This window comes from Schistocerca cancellata, chromosome 4 (assembly GCF_023864275.1).
Source record: "Schistocerca cancellata isolate TAMUIC-IGC-003103 chromosome 4, iqSchCanc2.1, whole genome shotgun sequence".
Classification (NCBI taxonomy): domain Eukaryota; kingdom Metazoa; phylum Arthropoda; class Insecta; order Orthoptera; family Acrididae; genus Schistocerca; species Schistocerca cancellata.
The window spans coordinates 317,288,273-317,303,446 of NC_064629.1; positions in this window are offsets into that span (position 1 = coordinate 317,288,273).

Sequence of the window (15,174 nt, forward strand, 5' to 3'; positions counted from 1 at the left end):
TCAATATAATACCTAGCAGAATGCAAGAAATAGAAAAAGATATAGCATCTAATGAAATAGCCCTTGTACCTAGGTTCTTGCATGCTAACACAATAGTCATCAGAATACTTATACATGTGGCACTAAAATGCTAATCTGGGATATGCAACATAGTCCACTGCTGAACAGAGAGAGACTCCAAACCCAGCTACTGCACTGGACTGTACATAAACAAAGATAAATCTATAACTCAACAAATTAGGAAATATTACAAACAGAACAGAACAAATTAGACAAATATTACAAACAGAACAGAACACATTAGAGAGATATTACAAATGGAAATTACCATAAGATTCAGTCAACCAAAGGCAAATAAATGTGCTTTCCAGTGACCAAACAAACAAGCAATCCCAGTAATATTAAGGGTTGAAAACCTACCAAGCAATGAGGAGGAATTGTGTGGCTTCTTACAACAAATGTTCACTAGCAAGTTCGAAATCCTGAATTTAAATAAGTTCTACAAGGATATAGTAATGGAGCTGGGCTGTCTGTACTTCACTCCAACAAAACCTGGTAAAGAACATTATGTTCATACTAACTAATACATGTGGATGCAGTGCTAATACAGAAAACTTATTCTCAGGGTGGTTGCCTGATATGTTTCATCTCTAACATGATAATAATAACAGGACATTGGAAATTCAAAGCAGCCCTCACTATAACTAAGCCAAAAGTAACTGTGGCAGAAATCTCACAGTTATACTATCAACACCTTGTTGCTGCAGAGTTAAAACACTGCAGATAGGTATGGGTTGTCACATAGCCTTGTACATTGGATTAAAAAAACATAATCATAATGGCAGGTACTAGTTCCCATGTTGTGCTCTGGCACATTACACAAAGATTGACAACCATCAACATATGAGAGTGAAGCAGTGTTTCACAGTAATAAGGTACTAACTACTGTATAACAAATGACCTAATAGAAGCATGGAATGTGCTACAAAATGCAATGCTTAGTGATTATTATGCAATTCACATAACACTAGATCACAGAGACTTATGCAGGAAATCATGGATACACATCTCCTGCAATGTAAAGCAAAGTGAAAAAAGTGCAGCAACATATCTCAATAGTTTCAGTTAGGCAATGTAAAAGGAATCATAAACATAGAAACCTATGCACTAATTGATACCATACAAAGAGTCCGCAGCTCGTGGTCGTGCGGTAGCGTTCTCGTTTCCCACGCCCGGGTTCCCGATGGGGTCAGGGATTTTCTCTGCCTCGTGATGACTGGGTGTTGTGTGCTGTCCTTACGTTAGTTAGGTTTAAGTAGTTCTAAGTTCTAGGGGACTGATGACCATTGATGTTAAGTCCCATAGTGCTCAGAGCCATTTGAGCCATACCATACAAAGAACCCTACAGCAAGCAATCACAATGACCAATGCAGCATGCAAACAAGGAGTCTCCTGTAGCAGATAATCAACATACTTATAAAAATAGACACAAGACCCATGTGAACTTTACAAAAGAGCAATAGCTGCTGGTGATAAATAAATGAGAGTCAATAGCTGCTGGTGATAAATAAATGAGAGTCAGAGGATACAGTGCAGCAAAGTAAGAAACTATGAAAAACAACATTAGGCTGTCTGTATACAGACACAACTGATAGGTGACTGCTCGGTTGTTCCCTACATTCTTTTCACTAAATAGATAAATCTTGAACTCGTACAACCTACACTACACAAAAATGATGCTACAATGATGCAGAGACAGAGACAACAAAATATCTGCTGTCTGAACTCCTCGATGTTGAAGATCAATGAACTGTCACCACATGTAGGGAAAAAAGCAAGAAATACACACCAGAGATGTTCATGTACTCCTGTACAAATAAAAAGGTCCCACTTGCTACTGCTACACTAAAAGAAAAAAGAGACGCTCCTGGAACTAATGGTGCCCACACTAAAACTCTGCAACAGATACCACTAAACATAATCTCATACATAACTGCAGTAATAAATAAACCATAATGTTGGGGTAGCTGCCTCCAGCTTGGACAATGACAAACACAGTTTGTACTCGCACTAGCTGAAGTTCTACATCTACGTCTACTTATATACTCCGCCAGGCACCAAGCGGTGGAGGACAAAATTGGCGCGAAAGTCATATTCCCCCCCTCCCCCCCTCTGTCCCACTCACGGATCGCGCGAGGGACAAACTATTGTCTGAACGCCTCAGTACGAACTCTAATTTCCCTTATCTTTGAAAGGCGATCATTGCGCGATTTGAAAGTTGGTGGTAATAATATATGCTCTACATCCTCGGTGAAGATCGGATTTCGGAATTTAGTTAGCAGCCCCTTACGTTTAGCACGTCGTCTGCTGCAAGTGTGTCCCACTTCAAACTTTCCATGAGATCTGTAAAGGTCTCGCGTTGGCTAAATGTCCCAGTCACAAATCTTGCCGCTCTTCTTTGGCCTTTCTAAATCTCTTGAGTCAGACCCAACTGGTAAGAGTCCCATACAGACGAACAATACTCTTAATACTGGACGAACTAACGTATTGTAAGCAATTTCCTTTGTTGAAGGGCTGCATCGCTTCAGGATTCTACCTATAAAATGCAATCTAGAGTTCGCCTTGACTGTTACTTGTGTAATCTGATCATTCCATTTGGGACCATTTCGAATAGTCGCACCCAGATACTTGAAGGATGTTACCGCTTCCAAAGATTGGGCATTTATTTTGTACTCGTACATTAATGGGGATTTTCGTTTTGTTATACGCAGTAGGTTACACTTACTAATATTGAGAGATAACTGCCAGTCATTACATCTCAAATTAATTTTTTTCAAATCCTTATTGATTCGTTCACAACATTCGCGTAATACTACTTTCCTGTAGACTACAGCATCATCTGGAAACCGCCTTGGGGCACACTTAAAGTTACGCTTGTTTCTGTTGATGTCACCCCATTCAGGACGACATACTGCTCTTTGTCTGTTAGAGAACTTTGTATCCAACCGCATATATCATCGGATAGACCGTAAGCGCGCACTTTTTGGAGCAAGCGACAGTGCGGAACTGAGTTGAACGCCTTTCGAAAGTCGAGAAATATGGCATCAACCTGGGAGCCAGTATCTACAGCCCATTGTATATCATCCACAAAGAGGGCCAGCTGTGTCTCGCATGACCTCTGTTTCCTAAAACCGTGCTGGTTTCTGCAGATGAGCTTCTCAGAGTCTAGAAAGGTCATTATGTCTGAACACAAAGTATGTTCCATGATTCTACAACAAATCGACGTCAGTGAAATTGGCCAGTATTGAACCTACTGATGCCTGTTATCTAAAGCAAAGATTCTGGTACCATTTTTCTTTTGGACTTACACATCTTCTAGTTTTTGCAGGGGAACCAATTATTTCTGCTTGTCATTTGGTTATTTGCAGACACGTTTCTGATTTAAAGTTGGTATGAGTGTTTTCGTCATGTGTCCATATGACATACAATGAAGCCCCACAGAAATTGGTAGAGGCATGCATATTCAAATATAGAGATTTGCAAACAGGCAGAATATGGCACTGTGGTCGGCAATGCCTATATAAGAAAAGTGTCTTTCACAGTTGTTAGATCAATTACTGCTGTTACAATGACAGGTTGTAAAGATTTAAGTGAGTGGTCTTATGGTCAGTGCATGAGCAATGGTACACAGCATCTCCAATGTAGCAATGCAGTGGGGATTTTACAGTATGACCATTTCACGAGTGTACCATGAAAATCAGGAATCTGGTAAAACATCGAACCTCCGACATCGCTGTGGCCAGAAAAAGATCTTGCAAGAACAGGACCAGTGATGACTGAAGAGAATCATTCAACATGACAAAAATGCCACCCTTCCGCTTATTGCTGCAGATTTCAATGCTGGGCCGTCAACAAGTCATCAGCAAGCGAACCATTCAATGAAACATCATTTATATGGGCTTTTGGAGCTGAAGGCCCATTTGTGTAGACTTGATGACAGTATGACACAGTGCTTTATGCCTTCCCTGGCCCCGTCATCACTGATACTGGACTGTTGATGACTGTTGCCTTGTCAGAAGAGTCTTGATTCAAACTATATTGAGCAGATGGATGTGTACAGGTATGGAGACAACCTCATGAACCCACGGATCCCGCGGGTCTGCAGGGAACTGTCCAAGCTCGTGGAGGCTCTGCAATGGTGTGGGATGTGTGCAGTTGGAGTGATAAGGGGCCACTGATATGGCTAGATACGACTCTGACAGGTGACACGTATGTAAGCATCCTGTCTGATCAACTGCATCCATTATGTCCATTGTACATCCCAACAGACTTGGGCACTTCCTGCAGGACAATGTGACACCCTACACATCCAGAATAGCTATAGAATGGCTCCACAAACACTCCTCTGAGTTTAAAAACTTCTGCTGGACACTCAACTCCCCAGACAATAACATTATCAAGGATATCTGCGACATCTTGCAACGTTCTGTACAGAAGATATCTCTACTCCCTTGTACTCTTACGGATTTATGGACAACCTTGCAGGAATCATGGTGTCAGTTCCCTCCAGCACTACTTCATACATTAGTGGAGTCCATGCCATGTCGTGTTCCAGTACTTCTGCATACTGACGTGGGCTGTACATGATATTAGGCAGGTGTACCAGTTTCTTTGCCTCTTCAGTGTAAATGCTGTGGCTTCAAGAACAATATTCATCAATGTACTTTACGAAAACAGATTTGAATAAAAATGATAATTTTTCTGCCCACCTGGTGATCCTAGGGACATGAAACATTCAACAGTCCATCACATAATAACTACGCCCAGTGCTCCCACTTCATACCATCCACACTGACTTTAACCTAGCTGGCTCACTGTGCCAAAAGCTGAGTATGATAGCACGCTGTGACTAGAGTAGATATGCTAACACAATTTTAAACTAAATTCCGTATTTTACAAGTAAAACAACAAGTTTTTTTAAAAATTCAGTATATTTAATTAATTAAAACGATTTTAAAAAGTTAACTAAATACCTATTTTTTACAATAACACAACTAAATACAATATGCAACTGATTTCTAACTTCATTATTTCATTTACAATGTGACTGTAAAACAATAACATGTATTAGTTAACAGAAGTAAGTTATTTTTAAAACATTGACACATTGAAGGTAAGTAAATTAATTAAAATGTATTAGTTAACAAAATACATTATTTTAAAAATCGCATTGTGAATGAAAGTAAATAATTAAAATGTATTATATAATCAAAGTAAATTATATTTAAAAAATCACATTGTGAACATAAGTAAATAATTAAAATGTATTAGTTAACAGTAGCAAGCTATTTTAAAATTTATACATTGTGAATGTAAGTAAATATTTAAAATGTATTAGTTAACAAAGTTAAATTATAAAAATTTACATTGTGATTGTAAGACAATAAAATGTATTAGTTAAAACAAATGCACATTTCACTGTAAATATACAGCAACCATCCACTTTTTAATGCATTTTAATTATGCCAATATGCATTTCGTGTTTGCACCCATCTTCAGCTGGGAAATTACATGGATCTTCAGTTACTAGAGTAGTACAATCTCGAAAGCAGTTTGGATGCTGCAGCAGGCCTGTGCAAAAGCAACGATTCCAATCATTTACTTCAATTACGCGAGTTTAAAGTTATGCACTATCAGTTGTTCATTTTACTTACATTCTCCTCTCCTTGTTTTTTCTTGGCTTTTCTTCATTGATGATTCCAGAATTATAGAAAAATAAGAAATAATTAAATCGAAAGATCTTCAAATTCAAAATTTGTCGTAAATAGTTCATACTTACTTAAAAACTAGTTGATTGTTAAACTAAATATCATACTATCTCCTTAAAAACTGATTGTTTAAAATGTAATTCTTTAAAATACTAATAGTTTAAAAACTATTCGATTGTTAGACTAAACAGACAACTAAACAGTAATCTAATTGATTAAAACTAATTGCATGTTACATGGAATAGTAAATTAATTCTTTTAAAAAGTAATTGTATAAAAACTAATTGTTTTAAAAAACTAATTTTTTAATACTTATTGGTTGTTAAACTACATAGTATATTAGTTATTTTAAAAAACGTATTGTAAAAAAAGTAAATGACTTCAAAAGTAAATAGTAAAAAATATTCCTTTTAAAAATCAAATTGTTTGTTAAACTAAATGGTACAGAAGTTCATAAAATTAGTTTATCTTTATTGATCGAACTGTTTTGTATATTATCAAAACCTAACATTATAACATAAACTTAATTACCTTTCCTTCTAACAACTTTTTGAACTATGTGTACATCTGGATATTTTGTTTTTTTTACTTCTGGTTCATATAAATTTCTTTTACATCATTTAATTTGTATGTAATTGTATTCGAATTAATAAAATCTTCAATTTCAAGTAATGCTGTCCACCAAGTAGCTGTATATAGTTTTTCATAAAGACCTTTAAGTTTACTAATTGTAACTTTATCACTTTTATTAAATAAGATTTTTCATTATATACAATGTTACTTATCTTCAAAATTTTTTCAGTAACTTCCTATTGTAGACTGTTTTGTGTTATTGTATTCATCAATTACATTTTTAACTAAATACAACCACTTATAATTTCCTTGTCAGAAAAATTTTTTCCTAATTTTTTCCTTAAGTGTTCTTATATATTGTTCAACAACAAATACTTTTAATTTTGAAAAAGTTGAATAATGATTAATGTTTTATTTCTTCATTAATTCTTTGTTATAGAATTGTTTACCATTATCTGTTTGTGAATTATTTGGCTTCTATTGAATGATGTGTATTTTTACCTTTTTATCTTTAATAGGAAGAGCAAATGCATATATTGAAATGACATCAATTATTGTTAATAAATATTTACAACATTTATTTATTTTTGAAAATGCTTTTAAATTAACAGAATCCATTTCAAGTAGTTTAGCTAGATATAAATTAATTATATCTAGTGACACAACACTTCTAATTCCAAATTTTTTTTTAATTGGTTTTTGCAGTTTATTAATTTTATTTTCAAGAATATTATTTCACCATCGACAAAATATATTAACCTATTTCCTCTTTTTAAAGTTACAAATTGTGGAAATACCTTCAATCCTTAGTGTTCCACTATTAGTTGTTACTCTATGTGGAATATGTGTTTCTCTAAATTATTTACATTTCATACAATAAATGTGATCGTTTTTAAGAACGAAATGTGAAATATTATTTTCCATTAATATATAAAAAAGTTATATAGATAAAAAAATGTATGTTAAAAAAATTTATATAATCCAAAATAATTCACTAAATATAATTAACTGTACATCAACTGGAAAATTTTTAACAGAATCTTTCAATGTCATACTCAGAAAATTTGACTTAACTATTACTAATAATAACTGATGAATATACTTTACTTCATAAAGTTCATCATCAATACTTACAAATATCGATATCAATAAATGTTAATTCCTTATTTATATTTTGAACAATAACCATAACTTTTCTACAAAGAAACGTGTGATCGAAAAAATGAAATTTTTGTTTACCACCTGTTATAACAGTAAATTCACGTTTTGTTTACCATATATTTTTTCTGTAAAATAACTTAACTGTTCTAAGTATGTCTGTTTTTGAGAAATAATCAGAAAAAGCTCGTTCTATTTCCTTCTTAGTAATGATATACTTGTAGTTATCTTGATAAATCTTGTTAATTTTTTCATTAAATTGTGTATTGGTAATACACTTATTCAATTTTGTTAAAATGTTCGTGTTTTCAGTTTTTTTAACAAGATTTGATAGTTCATTATTAAAATAATGTTTGCTAACTACAATTGTAGCAATAATTGGATCAATTAAATTAACAAGTCTTCTATTTTTAAAACAAATATAATCTTTAATTATTTTAAAAATATCGCTAAATTCTTTTTGAAATTGGTTAATTGCATTAGTTATACTTGGATCTGTTTTGATTGAAGTTATTTAATAATATTTTAATAATCTTGGATTTTTCTGATTTGAATGAGGTGTATTAAATACTACTTCAGTTTGTTTAGTTACATTTATTTCCTAAAAGTCTATTTATTGATATAAAATATCATTAAAATTATTTCTCTCGCAATGCAATTTTAAAACAAATAATCATAATTTACCATGTATTACTTCATCAAAAGTTTGTATTCTTTCTGTGTTGTAATATAGTTCATTTCTTCTTAAATAGTGAACTAATTGTTTTGGTACAGTACCACCAAATGAATCAAACACAAATTTTTTATCGTTATTTTTATAACAACAAGTTCAGTGAGTCCCTGGATTATCAGATGTATTTAAATTTACTACACCACATTCAATTTTTAATGCTTTATTTGGTAATTCATCTATGACCTATATACATAACATGTGTAATTTTCATTGTTTAGTCAGATTTTCCATATCAAAATTACATAATGCAATAAGATAATTATCAGTTAATTTCTGAAATTTTTTTGTTTTGTTTATGCTATTACCAGCTTTTTTAATAATTTCCTAGTTAGGTCTTTATTGTTCATCTAGATCCTTATCATTTTTTTGTTTATTACTGCATTTGCAATTGTTGCTAATCCTTTAGCTAAGGAACAAATTGTTGCAAAATATGGTAATGCAGCTAATAATAATGAAAAAATCCACCTTCACATCGCATTAATCTTTTACCACTTTCAGTTCATGTTAAATACGTAACTTTTTTTACAATAGTAATACCTAATATAAGTTAATTTCACCATTTTTTTATCTTTATTATGTTTTTGTTGCTCAGTTAAAAATGGTTCAATGACATTTCATTGTTCATTATTTAATTTTAATTTTATAGACTTTGGTCTAGTTTTACCACTAGGTAGTAAAGTAGAATCAATTGTTAAGTTATTCATTTATATAATTAAAAATTCAATAAAGGTTAGGTAAGAATTTATTATAATTTTTCATATAGTCTAAATCTATATAAAAATTATATAGTTTGAAAATGGAAAGATTTATTATATAGTTTAAAAATTAATTAATTTTTAATATAGTTCAAAAACTTTACAAAGGTTTACTATATTGTTTACAAATTTTAAAAGTTTTTCCATGTAGTAAAATATTTATTAAGATTTTTTATATATTTAACAAGTTTTAAAGATTTTTTTATAGTTAAAAATTAATAAAGGTTTTTTGTTTAGTTAACAATGTATAAAGTTTTTTTATATACTTTAAAAATTTATAATTCGCAACCAGTTTCTTCAGCATTAATTCCCATACCTAATTTTCTTTTTCCATACATTATTCTTCTAACCACTGTTGGTGCAATTTTTTTACCAAATGAAGCATATTTTCCATACATTCTTTCTTTTGTAGCTAATTGAAGTTCCTTATTAGCTATATATCTTTTTTCTAAATCTTTATTTTCTTTGTAAGCAATATCATGCTTTTTTACAAGTTACATCTAACTCATTTATACCTTTATCACCTTTAGCCAATCTTTCTTCTAATTTTGTACATGGACCACAAAATTAAAATCTTGAAGATGCATTTCAAATAGAAATTTGTTAATTAGAGTGTTTACTAATCCTTTTCCATATTTAACATCTTTCAAATTGTATGTGGAAGATTTTTTCAAAATCTTATTCAACATAGAATTCCTTTTGCTTTATGAATTACAAAATCACTAAATTTATTTGTTAACATTTGTTCAATACTATTTCATTATGATAATTCGTATTTCTTTCTTCTTCTTCACCATGAATTACTGCTAATCTATCAATTAATTGTCTAACATCATTCATCCATACATATTCAATTGCTTTATATTTTTTAACTTAACCTTCACCTATTTTTTTAACGAGTTGTTAATTTATCACCATTAAATTCTAATGGTAAATTAGCGACATATTTAAACATATCATCTGGTTTTAAATCTAATACTTTACTTTCAGTTTCATTTGTTTACTTTAACATTATGTCACTAACATTTATCTTTTTAATTTCATTTATCTCATTACTTTCTTCTTGGTATTTATTTAATAGATCTTTAATTATTGTTTCACTGAATTTACAATCATATTGTCCAGGAAGTTCTTCAGACCAAAATCTTACAGGTTTAATTGGTGTTATGTCTCCAACATCTTCTATATGATGACTATATGGAATCATATTTTTTAATTCCCTATGTTCATTAAATGATTTTAAAACATTAACACATAAGCTTTTAAAACCTTGTATTACTTTCACAACATCATCAATAACAGGTTCACCTTCCTTTTTATATTTCTCATATTCTGCTCTAGGTTGCTTTTTCCAAAGCATATATTGTGTAGATTGTTTAACAACTTTTTCATCATACTTTGTAAACGTTTATTAATGAAGAAAAAACAATAATTGAGGTTATGTTTATATTTATGTTAAGGTTTATGTTTAATAGTTATGTTTATGTTTAATATTAATTTAATATTAAAGTTAATGTTAAAATTATGCTAAAGTTAATGTTAAAGTTAATGTTAATGTTAAAGTTAAAGTTAATGTTAAAGTTCATGTTATTGTTTTCTGTTTAATGTTACTGTTAAAGTGAATGTTAATTTAAAGTTAATGTTATTGTTGTTGATTAATGTTTATGTTGTTAAGAAATGTTGTATTTCATTTCTAAAGTTACCTTCATCTAGTTTTCTTGACATATCTATTGTTAATAAACCAAAAATCATCATTCCAACATTTACTACACATTTCTTTCAAATTATCGAACTTTAAATCTCCACCAACAAATTCTAAATATGAATTAAATTTGTATTATCTTGAATAAAAATATTTTAAAAATTTAAATTATCTCTTACTAGTTGAAACTTCCTGGCAGATTAAAACTGTGTGCCCGACCGAGACTCAAACTTGGGACTTTTCCCTTTTGCGGGCAAGTGCTTTACCAACTGGGCTACCGAAGCACGACTCATGCCCGGTACTCACAGCTTTACTTCAGCCAGTACCTCGTCTCCTACCTAGTTGTTTTGGAATTTCTGATTGAGTTTGAGCTCAGTAAAAGCAATGTATACCTTTGCGGTTACCTCTAGTAAAATAATTTCTAACAATATCTTGTTTTTCTTGAATAAAGTATTTAAATACAACAAGTGAATTATCTTTACATTCATCTAATGTCATAATTTCTTCATTATTTTAAGTTAAACTAACATTTTGTATATTAATTTTATCATCAATTTTTTATATTGTTTTATAAATTCATGATATTTTGGATGTTGGAAATTTTTTGAATAAACATACAAATGTATAATTTTGTTCCAATTTAACCATACTGTAGCTAAATTAGAATTATCATTCAATAATGTTGTTTTTCCACAACCACTTGGTTCAATTATTACACAACTTATAGTATTTGGTAGAAGTTTACCATGTTTATTTTTAAGTTAATTTTTGTAATTCTTACTTTCAGATCCCAATCTGTTTTGTTCATTTATTAAAAATTTTTCACTTATTTATAATTTTTTATTTATTAATAAATTTTTATTTATTGTTAATGTTTTTCATTTATTAATAATTTTTGATTTAATAATAATTTTTTCATTTATTGATAAATTTTTCAGTAGTAATTGAGTAGAATGTTTCTGCTTAGAAAACGAGTAACTGTTCCAATATGTGATAATTATACTAATGTCTCATTAGTTGGTTTTTATTGAACTTTCTTAACACCACATATTACAACGAAAATAATAAATGTGTCTGTGATCGAGAAACAATAGAAATTCCTGTATGTCAATATAGTTTTAAAAATTTAAAATAATTTATACATTTGAAAAACTCAATATACACTTTAAAAGAGATGAAGTTTTAAACAACATAACTATTGAAAGTAATGTAAAATTGTATATGGATAAAGCAGATAGTATTGAAAGTTTACTTGGTTTTAATTTTCAAGTTGTTGAAGCTACTGAAAAAGTTGTAGCTAAAGATGTTCCCAGAATAGTTCCTTTTGAATTAACCAATATAAATTTTAATATTGCTGATGGAATTTATGTAAACATAATGAGCATTTTCGTAAAGAAACTAATATTATTCCTTCATCTAAACATAATGAAGATGGTGGTGGACTAATAATTTATGAACCAAATTATCCCGTAAATTTTCCTATTTTTAATATAATACAAGATTTAGAAGTTACTATAACTGATGAAAATGATAATATAGTTGACTTTAATGGTGCTACTGTAACAGTTATTTTAGAAATATCTTAATAAATTTTTTCGTTAATAAATCAGTAATAGTTAAACAATCATGAATAAAATTAAAAATTATTAGTTTTGTTCATGAAAAACTAAAAATAATTTAATTATTCCTAACAAAGATACAGAAATTGAAACGAATATTGGTGATTGTTGGTTTCATCCAAATCATGCACAAGTTTACATGAATTTTAGTATTATTGGAAATGACGGTACAGGTCATCCAACCTATGTAGGAAAATGAAGCAAAAAAGTAATTGATAATTATGTAGCTAAATTGTTTGACTTTATAGCAATAAAAAAGGAAATTATATATTATCTAGAACTGAACATCCTATTATTTCATGAACAGTTTTAGTACATCTAACTCATTGTGTTACTGACAAAATAAGTTTAGAAGGACATATTCTTAATACAGGAAAAATAAATAGTAAAAAAAGTGAAGTACTTTATCCATTCTCAATGGTTGGTGGATTTTTCAAAGATTATAAGGAAGTTATGTTTGAAGGAAACTTAACTGTTGTTTTTACACATTGTTAATCTTCTGGAGATGGAATTCTACATTGATTTGATCAAAATGATGCTGGTGTTGAAATAAAAGATACGCTTCCTAAAGAAGGTAAAGTAGTTATACAATCTATGGAAATACGTGTACCAGTTGTTAAATATGACCCAAATTACAAACTTGAACAACATGAAAATATTCATAAAAATCCATAACATCCTATTTCGTTTAATGAACTTCGAACGGAAGAAGTTACTGGATTATCTGGTAAAAACAATTTTGAACTAGATGTAACAAATTACTCTAGCTCTACAGAAATTGGTATCATATATTTTGTTTTTGTTGTATTTCGGACAAATAGTAAAAATAATCAATTAGGTGATTCATCATTATTTGATCCTGTTAAACTACAGAATATATATTTAAAATATTGTAAAAATGAAGTTTTTTGTCAAGGATTGGGGAATATTTATCCACTAAATAATTTTCTAAAAGCATATGATGCATTTCATGATTTTAAAAGTGTTACTTTACTAAAATCAGATTTTGATATTAATCTATTTAGTTTTAGAACTAATTATGGAACTTATGTAATCAATATGGCATGTAGAAGGAATATTATAACTACAACTATGAAACTTTGTCCAACTTTAATGATAAAATTCCAAATGATAATCTTGCTCATATAATTATATATGGTAAAAATAATCTTACGTTTGATGCACAACATAGATTACTTCTGGAAAATTTAAGATTATTGACATTTGTGTGTATATAAATAAATGAAAAACTTATAAAATTTATGAAAGTGTTAACTTTATGCTTATATACATTTCTGAAACATTTTAAGATAGATATAAAAAATAAAAATGAAAAATTTTGATATAATTTGCTTTTGTTAACTAATACATTTTAATTGATTTAATTATGTTCACAATCTAAAATTTTTAACATGATATGCTTTTGTTAACTAATATATTTAAATTAATTTACTTATGTTCACAATGTTTTTTTTAAATCTTTTACTTTTGTTAACTAATACGTTTTAATTAATTTACTTATGTTCACAATGTAATTTTTTAAAATAATTTACTTTTGTTAACTAATGCATGTTAATTATTTACTTACATTCACAATGTTAAATTTTTAATATATATTTTTTTGTTAACTAATAAATTTTTATTATTTACATATGCTCACAATGTAAAATTTTAAAAGCAACTTACTTTTGTAAACTAATACATTTTAATTATTTACTTATGTTCACAATGTGATTTTTTAAATAATTTACTTTTGTTTGTTAATACATTTTAATTATTTACTAACATTCACAATGCGATTTTTAATATAATGTACTTTGTTAACTAACACATTTTGTTTAATTTACTTACGTTCACAGTGTAAATTTTTAGAAAATAACTTACTTTTGTTAAGTAATAAATTTTATTGTGTAACAATCACGTTGCAAATGAAATAATTAAGTTAAAAAACAGTTATTTATTGTATTTAGTTGTGTTATTTTTAAAAAATAGGTATCTAGTTAACATTTTAAAGTCTGTTAATTAATTAAATATACAGGATTTTTTAAAAATCAGTTGTTTTAGATATAAAACAAAGAATTTAGTTTAAAATTGTGTTAGCATGTCAAAACATACAAAACATATCTACTGACTAGGCATTCTCCAACCATCGAGGATCCCATGGTCATCTGCCTTGCAGCTAGTCGCCAAAACCGGTAATTCGTAGTGCCAATGTGGAGACTAATGTACCTTCAATTCACAAGCACTGACAGACCCATATCCTTTACTGCACCTCCAGGATTTTAGTCATATGATGGCGGGCTTAGTAAGTCTTAGCAAAATCGACTGTGTGATGGTGTTCACATCAATTCCAGTGGCGCCTGAAGACATTAAAAAACGACAATTAACACACCATTTGGGTTCTCTGAGAGCATGTACCTGATGTTGAGCCTTCAGAATGCTGCTCAGACTTGGCAGCATTTCTTAGATGGCGTCTTGTGAGGTTTATCACGTTACTTGATGTATCTTGATAAAATCTTGGTCTTCTCAGAGTCGCCTGAACTCCACTGCCACTACCTAACAACCACCTTTAAGGGTCTGAGTGATTAACCCCCTAAAATGGGAGTTCAGTGCCACAGAAATAGAGTTTCTTGGGTAAGTAATCATCCTAAGCGTGTCCACCCTACTACATGACAATGTACAGTTATTCTTACACATGCTTCACCACAGACGCAAAAAGAGATAGGCCACTGCCTCAGCATGCTGAATATTTATCAGCCCCACCTTGCTATCGCTGCTGCTGTGCAGGAGCCTCTAACAGTACCTCTAGACAGCCCCACAATGACATGAAGGACTCCCATGCACTGGATGGATGAAATGGAGAAAA